General features: G+C 47.0%; 1 long non-coding RNA gene across 1 annotated transcript in view; it reads left to right on the plus strand.

The window, feature by feature from the left end:
- LOC111726910 overlaps nt 1-11275 on the plus strand; it is a 12488-nt gene extending 1213 nt beyond the window's left edge. The window contains exons 2-3 of the long non-coding RNA XR_002774574.1: nt 487-688; nt 10940-11275. This is a non-coding gene — a long non-coding RNA (uncharacterized LOC111726910). The remainder of the gene's footprint in view (nt 1-486; nt 689-10939) is intronic.
- Nucleotides 11276-12983: the final 1708 nt, after the last annotated feature.

The raw sequence follows: 12983 nt of genomic DNA on the forward strand, positions 1-12983 counted from the left end.
GAAGGGGGATGTTACATAGTCAGGGAAGCCAAAGTCATCTGGAATTGCCAGGGCTGGGTTCTGGTCTCACCGCTGTTTCTCAGAACTTCCGTTTCTGGCCCCATAAAACGAGGGTTTTGTTGCTATGGGTATTTTTGAAACCTTAATTTATTCACACGTTATTTTCATTTTTTTAATTTCGAAGTTTTACGGGGTACAAATATTTTTGGTTCCATGGAACACTCTTCAAATCTTTAAATATTTTTCTTTCAATTGGCGTATTTTTCAAATTTGTTCTCAGTCTGAATATGTAATCCATAAAACATGGGTTTGGTGTGCAAGTGGTATTTTCTTTAATGTATATTAAAATGAATGTAACTAGTAATTTTCCTTAAGGCTCGTCTGTGTACCACTCAAAATTACCTTTTTTTACCACCCTTTGAGGAACTCTGGGCCAAGTGATCCTAGGCCCCCTCCATCTCCGTGATGCTATGATGTATTACACAGGGGACTGGAGGACAAGATTTGCAGAAGCTCTGAGTCCCTGCCGGGGAGAAGAAAAAGATCTGCATGTTTCACGGATGCTGGAGCCAGATTCTGAGAGGAATGACAAAGTCATTGCTAATTGCAGCCAATTACTCTATCGGGCGGTATTGGTGAGGAAAATGACTTCAAGTCTGGAGTTGTCTTGGAAAGAATTTCCATACTGGTAAGTAGTTTTGACTCGAGTAATTTTTAATGCTAAAATTTGGTAGAAGTGCTTAGAGAATTAAAAAAGAAATGCCTCCATTAGAGCTCAAGGCAGTTTTGTGATTAATAAGCTATTGGTCACACCTATAATTTTGGGTATACTAAGAAGAAACACTTTGTGTTCTTTCTTTGTTTTTTTTTTTTTTTTTTTCTGAATTCTTTTAGTCTCCCAAGGCTTGAGAACACCCACTGGCAGGTGCCCTGAGTTTTTCCAAGAGACCCTACTTCCTCTCCATCCTTTAGTCTAAAGGCATAAAAAATCCATCAAGGAGCAATGAGCACAGCGTGTCTCCAGCTGGGCCCTCTAATTCCTCCTGTATCTTTTCCTGGCCATGAGAAAGTGGTTGGTTCCTTCTCCTCCTCCTCCTCCTCTACCCCATCCGCTTCCTTCCCTCCCTTTCCCTGTGCTCCCCTCCCCCTCCCTTTCCTCCCATCCCTCTCCTCCTTTTCTGTGCCTTAGTTTTTTTTTAAATCATATTTTATTAAATCATAGCTGTATGCATTAATGCAATCATGGGGTAAACATGCTAGTTTTTTTTTTTTTTTTGGCTAGGGCTGGGTTTGAACCTGCCACCTCTGGTATGTGGGGCCAGCACCCTACTCTTTTGAGCCACAGGCGCTGCCCTTTGTGCCTTAGTTTTATCCTCTGCAAAATGAATGGGAAGTGAAATGGCCTGAGGACGGTTCTGCTTGACCACGGCATGTGTGTTCTTATGTAAGTATGTAAGCTGTAAGCTGCTGTTACATCTTTAAACAGATACTAACACTTAACATAATTTAATCTATTCTTTTATTTATTCTCACCCAATAATTACTTATTAAACACTATCAGCCATTCCATGCATTCATCCATTCATTGATCTACATTTTATTTATTTATTTTTTTGTATTAAATCATAGCTGTGTACATTAATGCAGTCATGGGGTACAATGTGCTGGTTTTATATACCATTTGAAATATTTTCATCAAACTGGTTAATATAGCCTTCATCGCATTTTCTTAGTTATTGTATTAAGACATTTATATTCTACATGTAGTGAGTTTCACATGTACCCTTGTAAGATGCAGCATAGGTGTGGTCCCACCAATTACCCTCCATCCACCCATCCTCCGCCCTTCCCTCCCATTCCTCTCCTCTTTCCCCTTCTTCTTGGGCTATAAATTGGTTTCATAGTTGGGCTGAGTACATTGGATACTTTTCTTCCATTCTTGAGATACTTTGCTAAGAAGAATATGTTCCAGCTCCATCCATGTAAACGTGAAAGAGGTAAAGTCCCCATCTTTTTTAAGGCCATGTTATATTCCATAGTGTACATATACATCCATAGTGGGTTAATGGGCACTTGGGCTTCTTCCATGACTTGGCAATTATGAATTGGGCTGCAATAAATATTCTGGTGCAAATATCTTTGTTATAAAGTGATTTTTGGTCTTCTGGATATATACCTAGTAGAGGAATTGAAGGATCAAATGGCAGGTCTATTTTTAGATCCCTAAGTGTTCTCCAGACATCTTTCTGATCTATATTTTCAACAAATATTTACCAAGTATCACTTATGTCCCAGATGATGGAGATACAATAGAGGTAAGAGAGAGAGTTCCTGCCCTCCAAGAAAGACTTTGATGTGTGTTGGTTGACGGACAATATTACCTAGCAGGCGCCAATGATAACCATGAATAATGCAGAGGGTCAACATTTTAAGAAGTAATTGTTGGAAGAGTTTGGAGAGGGAGAGAAGGATCTTTGTAGGGCAGTAAATTAAAAAAAAAAAATCAAGCGAGAGGGGACTTGAGCAGGGTGTTAAAGGATGAATTGCATTTGGGTTGGCGGAAAGGACAGTAAAGTGTAAGAATTGGGCACTTTAGATGGAGTATCAGCTCTGCCTTCCAGTGGGACTTTTGGCAAATCTCTCAACCTCTCTGATCTTCAAGGTTTTCTTCTGTAAAATGGGAGTTGGACTGGTTGCCTCAGAATTTATGAGCCGATGAAAATCTAGACAGGAGACGAGCCTGAGTGATTTCAGTACGGAGTTCCCAAGAGAAAGACTGTATGCCCTTCACATGACCTTTTCTAATATGCCCAGAGTAAGTGTTCTGCATCAGAAAGCACAGGCTGTGTTTGAACTGAAGGCCATAGCCTTGAGGTCTGATCCAAATTCCCTTTCCCTGGACTGGAAGAAACACAGTCTCACTAGCTCTTGCCAATAACTGCTTGTGGCAAATTCAGTACCCTGCTTGCTGCAGCATTTGGAGGAAATTTTTCCATGAAAACAAAAGTTTTTGCTTAATTATTCAGCACATTCATGCGTTTAAAAATACTGTCCACTCTCTAACTAGCTGTCTTTGTAACAAAGCTTCTTGTCTCCTGAGGAGCTGAGCCCCCATTGTCTGAGGCTTCTTTAGAAAGAACTCTGGGCCAGGCATAATCCCAGCTGTCCCCGGGTTTAGAGAGAAGCTTCCCCAGGCAGAGTGAGGTGTCTGAACTGCTTTTCTGTAGAGATATGCGGAAGGTACCAACTATGCTCCCTAGGGGCTGGTGTGGGCGCAGTGCGGATGGGAGTTAGACAGTGAGACAAGGTCATTCTTCTCGATTGTGGAAGGTGAGCGTTAGGGGGTCAGACAGTCTTTCTACATATGGGTTCTTGATCCAGTTTTATTTATCCATCATCAAGCATCCACTCATCTTGCCATCCATCCAATGTACGTTCATCAGCTACTCTGTGCCCCACACTGTTCTAGGTCCCAGGACCCTGGTGTAGAGAGAGGATTCAACGTAGGACGATTTGCAGGGGAGACTGGGAATTTTTCTAATGGCCTAGGGCAGACCTTGCTAATTTTGCCTTGCCCACAGAATTTTATCACCCAATTTCCTTGAAGCTTTCAAGCTGCGTGGCGTTTGGGGGAGTTGACTCCACAGATGGAGGTGGTCTCACCTTGAGGAGGGGTCAAACCTCAGCTCCCACAGGGCAGAACTACGTCTGTCCTGGCAACTTCATGTAAAGTTCAGCCCAGCACGAGCTCAGCAAGAGCCCAATAATGGAAGGATTTGGATGGTGAAAGTGCTAGTTATCAAACAGCAGCCCACTTAGATGCCAGAGTTGCAGCATTTGATGAAGTCACCAGCCTACGTGTGTCCCCTTAATATTCTAGCCTGCTTCCCAGCTTCCCTGCTAAAGATGCCAGAACAGCAACATCAAAGAAAGAGAAAGTGCCTGAAGTTGGAATTGTGAGTCATTCTAGAGTGAAGCCAGAGAATTGGACAGGGACTGTCACTTTGCTGTGATCCTACCAACGGGTCTTTCTGCCACCACTCTCCTTTTCCGGGGAGCTTCTTGCCTCCCATTATGGACAGAGGTGTGGGTTGGGTGGTGGTTTGAGGAAAGGAGTTTGCAGCCATCTCCAACCTTGGGCCACAAAAGGCAGTTTGAGCTCACCAATCATTGATTTCCATAGCAGGGTAGAAAACAATGAAAGGAAAGCAGCATTCAGAAGTTTAGGTAGACATCTGGTGGGACTTCCTGACTACTAAAGTCTCAGAAAGAGACTAAAGAGTTCCTGAATTAGCCACGACCTTTGGTTTCTGTGTCTGTGAAATTGGGATAAGAATGCCTGTCTTGAAGCTGGCTGTAATGATGGAATTTAGAGAGAAAATGTATATGAGGAGACCAAGCACAGTGGCTGGCACATACTAAGTACTTAATACTTGTTGCTTGAATCTGAACGTGACCCTTAGAGAGGAGAGGAAGGCTTCTCAAAGGCAGCAGCCTCTAAGCTGGACCACATCAGCTCCTAAGTATTTTGGCCAATAGGATGTTGCCTTTCCCTGATTCCCCCCGTGGACAGTCCATCTTGCAAATGACTCTTGCGATATTGACTTTAAAAACCAAACGATTACCCTGAGCCCCTTTTGGAAACATAAAACACAAAGTATAGAGAGAGCACCATCTTTCTCAGATTCTATGATGTGCCCACGCTGGGAGCCAGGAGGTCTCTGGAGCCATTGGCACTGAGGCCTGAACATAAGCTATGGTTTCTGAGCAGGACAGAGAAAATAAAAGCCTGGTGTTTTTTCATTAAGTGCCTTAACTCTGTATCGCTAAGTGTGCTCCTTTCAATTCCCTATTCCTTTCTTACATCAAAAGTTAAAAGGGCAGGGATTCTCCATTTACAGTAAGGACCAAATAATAGAGAATCGGCTGGTGTTATAACAGCGAGGACTTAAAGGAGACATTGGCAGCAACTTTGAGATAGAAAAGAAGGGATTCAAATTGGAATGGACAGCCAGGACTAGCCCGAGATCTTTTCCAGATGTCTTCAAGAATGGGAGAGGTTACCTACTTCAGTCTACCTAACACACGTGCCTCGTGGGATCGCCTGATAAGATTTCTTCCAGATCTGGGATTTGCCATTGACAAGGCTGGGCAACAGCGGCCATGCTTAACTTAAGAAGCTGCTGAGTGTGGTTGGGGTCAGTGGCAGTCCCTTAAAAGGGTATGTTTTGTTTCTGCTGCCATTTGGCAAAGGGAGGCACTGGCCTGGGAGACTCATTTGACAAGTGGGGTCAGGAAAATGGTGCTTGTGGGTCCCAGGTGGCTAGAAAGCCTCCCGGAGAAGGTAAATAGAAGTAGAGATAGACGGGGGAGGGTGTCACTCCATTGGGGGGCTGACAAGGCCAGCTGTCTGCTGGAGTGTCTGGAGTGAGGGATGCTGTTGTGATTGGCCTCAGTCTCAGGATGGGGCAGAGAAGGGGTCAAAGGATGAGAGCCCTGGGGGGAGGAAGGAGGCCCCAGCCAAGTGTGAGAAAGGGGCATCTCTAGCCCAATTTCTGCTGTAGCATGGATGCTGCTAGCTTTGGGCAGGTACACCTTGTGCTGTGATTATGCCAAATGGAGTTGAGTGGTTGGCAAAAAAAAAAAAAAACAAACAACTCCCCCCCAACCCACACCATCCCCCTACTTACTCATTTGCATGTTGTTTTGCATCTCATTTGCATACTACTCACTTAATGTCAGTGCACAGAACTTCCTAGCTCCTACTTCTTCCCCTCCCCAATCCCCACCAAGCCTTCCCTCTCCTTCCTGTCTCAACATCTCTGCCTCCACCACTGTGATATTTTTTTCTTTCCATCGTGCGCCTTTCCTTTTCCAAAGTCGTGCCAAGAGCCCCAGGTAGACCTGCACTCTCATCCAGCCTCCTCTACTTATCTGGCTTTTGAGCATCAACAAACCTGTTGTCTCTCAAACACTCATCTGTAATATGGGAACAATAATACCTCTGTCTCAGAGTTGCTGCAAAAAATAAATGCTGTAAAGTCAGCAGAAAGCACCTAGGCCTCCAGTAGCAACCCAGCAAGAGGTGCTGGTTCCCGTCCTGCTCTCTCTCCATGGCTTCTACGTCAATCAGAGAGTCTGCGGCTCTGGAGCCCCTGGTTGCTGTTTTCTTTGGAATTGATGGATTAGCCCATTGATTCTTTAAATCGTTCTTTTTCTTGGTCATGTGTCCAAGCTGCATTTAGAGCTGGGTAATACAGTGTTCCTTCCTGGTATCTGCCAGTGTCCTCTGAGGCCTTTTTTCATTCATCTTCCCTGGCACCTGAAGCCTGAGGATGGCCTGGTTTCTAATCCCCAGGCGGGCCCGCTTCCTCCCCAGTCTCTTTCCCAGGCGTCATGTCGCCTGATCTCCAAAGCCTGGGGCACATCACCAAATCCCTGGCTCTACTGGTGTCACTGGGAAGGTGACCTGTCCCAGCCTGCCGAGATCCCTAGGTCAGCTTTCCAGAACCCTTTGGGTCTTTATCCAAATAGCACCTTGGCTGCTATCTGGGCCTTAGCTTCCTAGGTTATATTTTGCGAGATGAATGGCAAGGAGAAAACTGTTAAATCTCCGCTCTGCGTCCTGAGGCATCGCTTCTGTGAAACCTTTGTATTTCCTCAGCACTTTCAGCCAGATGTCTTTGTTCTCTTTTATTCTCTGAAGCAAGGGTGAGGGTTGTATAGGTAATACTCAAGAAGCATTCATTATGTGCCAAACATGGCTAAGCGCCCTGTGTATATCATTTCATTTAATCCTTATGACACCCCTATGGAGGAAATATCACTATTATCCCCATTTTACAGATGGGGCTGAAAAGTTAAATAACTGACCTGAGGTCTCAAACCTGGGAGGGGCGGAGACAAGATATTAACCTGGATAGTCAGCTCCAAAATCCATTCCCTTAACCACCTCTAATAGGGAATTAACATAGGGGCAATGTATGCAGAATGAAAAGTGATTAATTACTCTTGATGTTTTCCAAGTTTGGGATAAGAAAGAGCATACTTAAAGCTGTAGTAAGTGGCGTGAAGTGAGACATCAGGCAACTTCCTGTTTCAAAGAATCAACAGCAGGGCTACTGTGATCCTATGTACAGGACGCCTCGGTACTAAATAGTGGATCTCTTAGGGTTTGCAAAAACCAGGTGCCCTTCTGTAGGGAGGAGAGGTGGAATTTATAAGTGAAGAATTGGGACCGGAAAGAGGATTTAGAACTTCTGGAAGGTGATCAGAGAATCAATCCATTAATATTTGTCAAGGATTATGTTTAAGGTACTTTAAGAAGAATTTACTGAGATTTTCTTCTGTGTAAGTCCCTATGCCAGGATCCAAGGAAGACGGGCTGGGCCACCTCCTGGGTTCTTTCCAGCTTCAGCAGACCAGACAGCCTCATAGTTTAGGCAGGTGCAGGGCAGACTTGATGGCCCCTCTTTTTCTTCTTGGTTCTGCTATGACAAGGTCCAAGAACTCTTGCTATGGGGCTGGGGCAGCTTTACAATGTCTAGACTCCATCCAGACTTAGTTCCAGATCTCCTTCCCAAGTGGGTTCGAGCAGAACAATGTCCCTGATTTACAAGTTTGTGAGGGCGTCTCTCCCTCTAAGGGCTCATCTGAACCTTTTCTGGTCTGTTCCAAGGCGGGTTTAATGTCAGTTCTTTTTGATCTATCATCTGGACATAAATTTACAGGAGTGTCACTATTCACTTAGTTATTGGTTCATTATTCTCCAAACAGTTATTAATAGTCTCATATGTGACAAACTCCGTGCAAGAGCCCAGGGATGTAGAGATCAAAGAATTCTGTCTGTTCCTGCTCTCAAGGGCCCACTGTCTAGTGGCAGAGACAGACAACTTCAGAACAGGTTGCACCATGTCCCCAGATCCATCCCGGCTTAGGGGGACAACCTAGAAAATCTGTCCCTTGATCTGGGTCCCCCACTGGTCCTGTGTTTTTAGTATGGCTACATTTGCCATCCATCATACCAATTAATTAATTAATTGCTTTTTATTTTATATTCTGGAAGTCTGGGTGTTTTGAAGGGAAAATGCAAATGTATGCAAATCAGCACACAAATTTATGCAAAGACAACATGGAAATGTGTCTCCAGATTTCTTGGGAAAAAATTCTAGAGGCCTCAGCCAGTCCCTCAGAAGGCTGCCTGTTCCCAGGCCTGTCCTGTCTTCCCTTTTGTTTGGGTTCTTAATCTGTGCTGGGCTCCCCGCCTGGCCACTCTGAGGTCAGTAACGCAGGTGGGCAAGCAGCAGCCTGGCCATCTATTATCCCGAAACCTCTCAGCTTCCTAAGCCACCAGAAAACTCCTTTATTCCCTAGAATCAGCTTTCATTTGACACAAGCAAGAGATGTCCTACCATTTTCCCTATGACCAGGTCTCAGAAAACACTCAGATGCTGAGTTTCAGGTTTGGAGCTTGACTGGACAAAGGGGCTTAATGGAGAAGGTTCTTGGCAGCAACTGTTGGTGGTTCTTGAAAAACAAATCCCAACCATTTTATTGACCATCTTCTGTGTGCACAGCGTGGTTCCCCAGAGAGCTGGGAGACAACAGTGAGGGATGGGGAGGCCAGGGCTGGGAAGACGGCAGAAACTCTGTGGCTCTTCAAGGTAAGGCTGCCCAGCAGGAGTCATGGTGATAAACAGCCTGTCTCCTGCTCTGGACAGGAAACCTCGTGGAAGCTGCATGGTGGAAGGAGGGGCTGAGGGCAGAGGCTGACAGAGACAGCATGAGAGGGGCATCAGCCTCGTCGACTTACAGAGTGTCATTGGGTAGTCGGTGGCTTTGCAGAGTCAGGGAGCAAGGGGAGCTGGACAGAGCCCAGCGCTCAGCCAGAGTGGACAGAACAGCGGAAGGGAGGGCTGACCCAAGGGAGAAGCTGACCACCTGTGGCCAGGAGAGCAAGGACACAGCGCTGTGTCTGGGTCTGCGCTTAGGCATATGCCAGCACACGCGCCATCAACTTGTCAAGCGTGGCCAGTCCCTGGTGAAACGCGGAAGCTGAAGGCTGCCTGAAGCATTCGATTTAGGCTGGATGTGAAGAGCTTCCGGAGGGTGGGCGTTGTGAGATACCAGAACAGGTGACTAAGAGAGGATGCTAAATCTCCTTCCCTTGGAGACTCATTGAAACAAATCTGAAACCCATTTGTTGTGTGGGAGAGAAGGCACAGTTCTGTCTGGAGGCAGGGGGTGGGCTGGCTGACTTCTGGGAGTCCGCAGAGACTAAGGATAGATCTACCCAAGTAGATATATGCACGACATCAACTGGCCTGCTCATGTGTAGCCATGCCCAGGGACACAGAGTTTGGTCTTTTCTACTCTCTTTCCCTCCCTCCTTCCAAAGAGAGTCTCAGTAGATACATCAGTGGGTCAAGCCATCCCCTCCAGTATGAAAAGGAGCTCTGTTTTGGGGGATCACTCGCCACTTCTCCCTTCTCGACCTCTCTGGGGGATCTCCCCCCTCCAGGCCGGCAGTGCTGGGCAGCCTCGTTGCCATTCCGGCCAGAGCCTGGAGCTCAGCCCTCTGGAGGGGCACAGGGCAGCGTTCTGGCAAGCGAGCATGTCAGAGCGGCTCTGGCGTTTCCCTAGAACAATTCAAATTGCTTTTTTTACACCTCACTGCACTATGCCAACCCTGATTCACATTATTTGTGCACTCGCTAAGTGTACATTATCTGATCCGTCACCCTGTAAAACGCTGCAAGAGGAATCTGTGGCTCCTGTCTGTTGCTGACTGTGGGTCAGGCACAGAAGTCTCTGTACAAATATTTTTGCAAAATGGGACGGAAGGAATAAACCCACCGCCGCCGCTGCCGACAATGGCCCACCGTGGCTGTGGGCTGTGAGGGGAAAGTCCCAGCCTCCAACTCGGATTCTCCTGGAAAAGACAGTTCAACCAGAAAGCTCCAGAACCTTTCTTTCCATGGCCTCCTTTCTGTGTCACATTATTTAACAGGAAGAGACAGGCAGGAGGGGAAAGAAGTCTTTGAACCCAGCTATGCAGATTCCCTCTGACTGCCTTTAAGGGTCTGCAGAGAGCTGGAGGCAGAGGGAGAGTGGGGAGGCATCGAAAAAGAGCAGGAGGGACAATAGTCTCTGTCTTGTGAATATCTCAGGCTCTCTAGGGGTGAATAGGGCTCCCTGTTATGCTCAGCACAAGGTACTCTGAAAATTGATCAAAGCCCCTGGAATCCTTCCATTCTGGGTCAGCTGGGAGCTTTGCTAACTGGCAGCTCCCCATACCAAGGCCTAGAAATAGCTTATCTGTAGGAAGCCCAAGTATTCTAAAGTTAGTAGGGAATTGATGGCTCTTGCTTTTGACCAGACATCATCCTGCCCTTCTGCTTATCGCCCTTATAAATCTGGGTAAGTGGGACACTTTTGTTCTTTGAGATCTCACTCTGTCCCAAATGGTCACTGAAATTTTGGAATTCACCCCGTTGGAGGATAAAGGTCTCATTTCTAAATGGAAACAGGGAGGACCTCCTGTCTGTGGGATGAAAGTGCTTATCCAAATTTGAAAGTGGATCACCCTCTCTGCAGGGAGAGCTTCAGATTCCTCTTCACATTTAAGACGAAGGACTGGCTCTGCAAGGGTCCAGGTTTCCCCGCACCATCTCAGCTGTGCGTTTCATTTGCGGCATGTGTGTGGAGAACACACAGGGTGCGTCCGCCTGTCCCAGAGCCTGTGGAATGGAGGAAGCAGAGCACGAAAAAGATCTGGACCCTGCCCTGGGGTTGCTTCTGATCTGGTCGGGTTGACAAATAGCCGTCTTTCGCAGCTGTTCCTGATTTGGCTCCAGCCCCAGGGCTCCTGAAGGACACTTCGCAGCAGTGAAGCCCAGGGGTTGCCCCGCTGAGAACCACATTCCCTTTCTTTTGGCAGGAACCGGCAGCTTCCACATGGGAGCTCACATCTCAATGAAAACAAGAAATCGGAGGCCTCACTGACAACTCATTCTCTCCACCTTCGTTCTGGGGAACGGCGACTTCCTGTTCCAGCTGCCATATTGTTGTCACAACCCCTGATGCACCATCACTTACAAACAGCCATAATTATGCATGGGGGAAAAAAAGCCACAGATAATAGGCTTCCATTAGATTAAGTAGTTATATGGATCAAAAAAAAAATAAAACCTATACTTTGGCTAATTAAACCCACTCACCATCTGATTAAGATGTGTTGCGAGACCATGGAAAAGTACCAACCGCTAACTGTAAGTAATCCGGCCCAGATGGGAATTAATAGTATATTCCCTGGCTTTGAGATAATGGATCTCCCTAGAGGTTGATCAGAATCATTAAGAAGCACGGACAAGATGGACAGTCCCAAACAGCTGGTGCCTGATGCTGGGGTTGGGGCAGGCCATGCTCCCAATAAAATCAGCTTCTCAATTCTATTCTACCTGCTGAGAGAAGCTGAAAAGGGGGGGGATAGATGTGCTGCCCTCTTGAGATGCCATTAAGAGGTGGGGTTCTACTGGAGTTCTAGACCAGCTGTCTGGGCTCAAGTGAGCCAAGGAGAAATTGAGATCCCGCTTCTCAGCTGTGCAGGGATCTCTGCGCTTCCAGGGTATCTGGAAACCAGAGCCCCACTGTTCTGGGAAGCCAGCATGCCCATTGCTGAGAGTGGCACTCTCCTGGGGCAAGGCTTGGGTTACAGGGACCCAAGCCTCCGGGCAGGGGGCTGGCTGACATAGCCCAAGGCTGCTGTTTTGAGATCTTAGAATCCAGGCAACCCCCGAGTAACATCTGGCAGAAGCAGCATGGGGAGTGAGGCAGGGATCCAAGGGCCAGGAGCTGGCAGTCCAGAGCGCCCCCAGACAGAGTGTGTCCAATGCCCATTTAGCAGCTACTCTCCGGCCTCCAGCCTCTGTCCTTCAGAGCAGCTGTGAGGAGAGCTCCCGGGCCCTGCCTTCTAATTACCACTAATTAGGTAAATGCTGAGATGCCTCTCTCAGCCCTCCTCCCACGAAGCAACAGAGACATACACAGAGAGGTCAAAAGAGCCTTTTCCAAATGGAGACAGGCAGGGATGACATGGCCTGAATACCAAGCAGCCACTGCCCAAGGGAAGGGGAGAGGGGACGAGGGCAGCGCGGCCAGGCTTCTGAGTGCAGTAGCCTCTGGGGAGGCACCCAGAGAAAAGAAGGAGGAAGCCAGACACAGGTGAGAAGCTGCAGGTCGGAGCTCCTGCATTCCCAGCCTGGGCTCCTAGCTCCTTCCCTTGGAGCAGCAGAGCTGTCTGGTGGAGGAGGGAAATAACATAGTCAAGCTTCCAGAGTTTCTCCCGCAGGGGTTGGCATCCTGAGCTCCTGGGTCCTTCACGTCTATGGGTTTCATCCTGCTGGTTGTCTGGATGAGAGGTAAGCCGGCTAGGCTTGCTGAGGCTCTGTGGGGGTCAAAGGCACAGTAGACACCAAAAACAATGGTGCAGGCTTCCCTCGGGGGAGTGCAGGTTGGGTCCCAGACCACCGAGATGAGGCGATACTGCAACGAATCTGAGCCCCACAGATGCTTTTTATTTCCCAGTGCCTTATAAAAGTTACATCTACACTAACTGTAGTCTGGTGTAATATGCAATAGAATTGTGACTTATATATATATATTAATTAAAAATACTTTATCGATTAAAAAATGCTGACACAGAGAGATGAAGTGAGCTCACGTTGCTGGAAAAGTGGGGGCGATAGACTCGCTTGATTCAGGGTTGCCACAAATCTTAACTTCTAAAAAAATGCCAAGTCTCTGAAACATCATAAAGCAAAGGGCAATAAAACGAGGCCTGCCTCTCGTTGTTCTCCCCCTTGCCGTCAGGCTGTGGGTGTGAGCAACGGCCTATCCCTGAAACAGGCGCAGAATCTCATGGATTTTAGGTTTGAGGTAATAAATTGGCTTCAAAATTTTCTCTCTCTTTTTTTTTTTTTTTT

The sequence above is a fragment of the Otolemur garnettii genome, unplaced genomic scaffold, assembly GCF_000181295.1.
Source record: "Otolemur garnettii isolate 467f Iridium unplaced genomic scaffold, OtoGar3 scaffold00086, whole genome shotgun sequence".
Taxonomy (NCBI): Eukaryota; Metazoa; Chordata; class Mammalia; order Primates; family Galagidae; genus Otolemur; species Otolemur garnettii.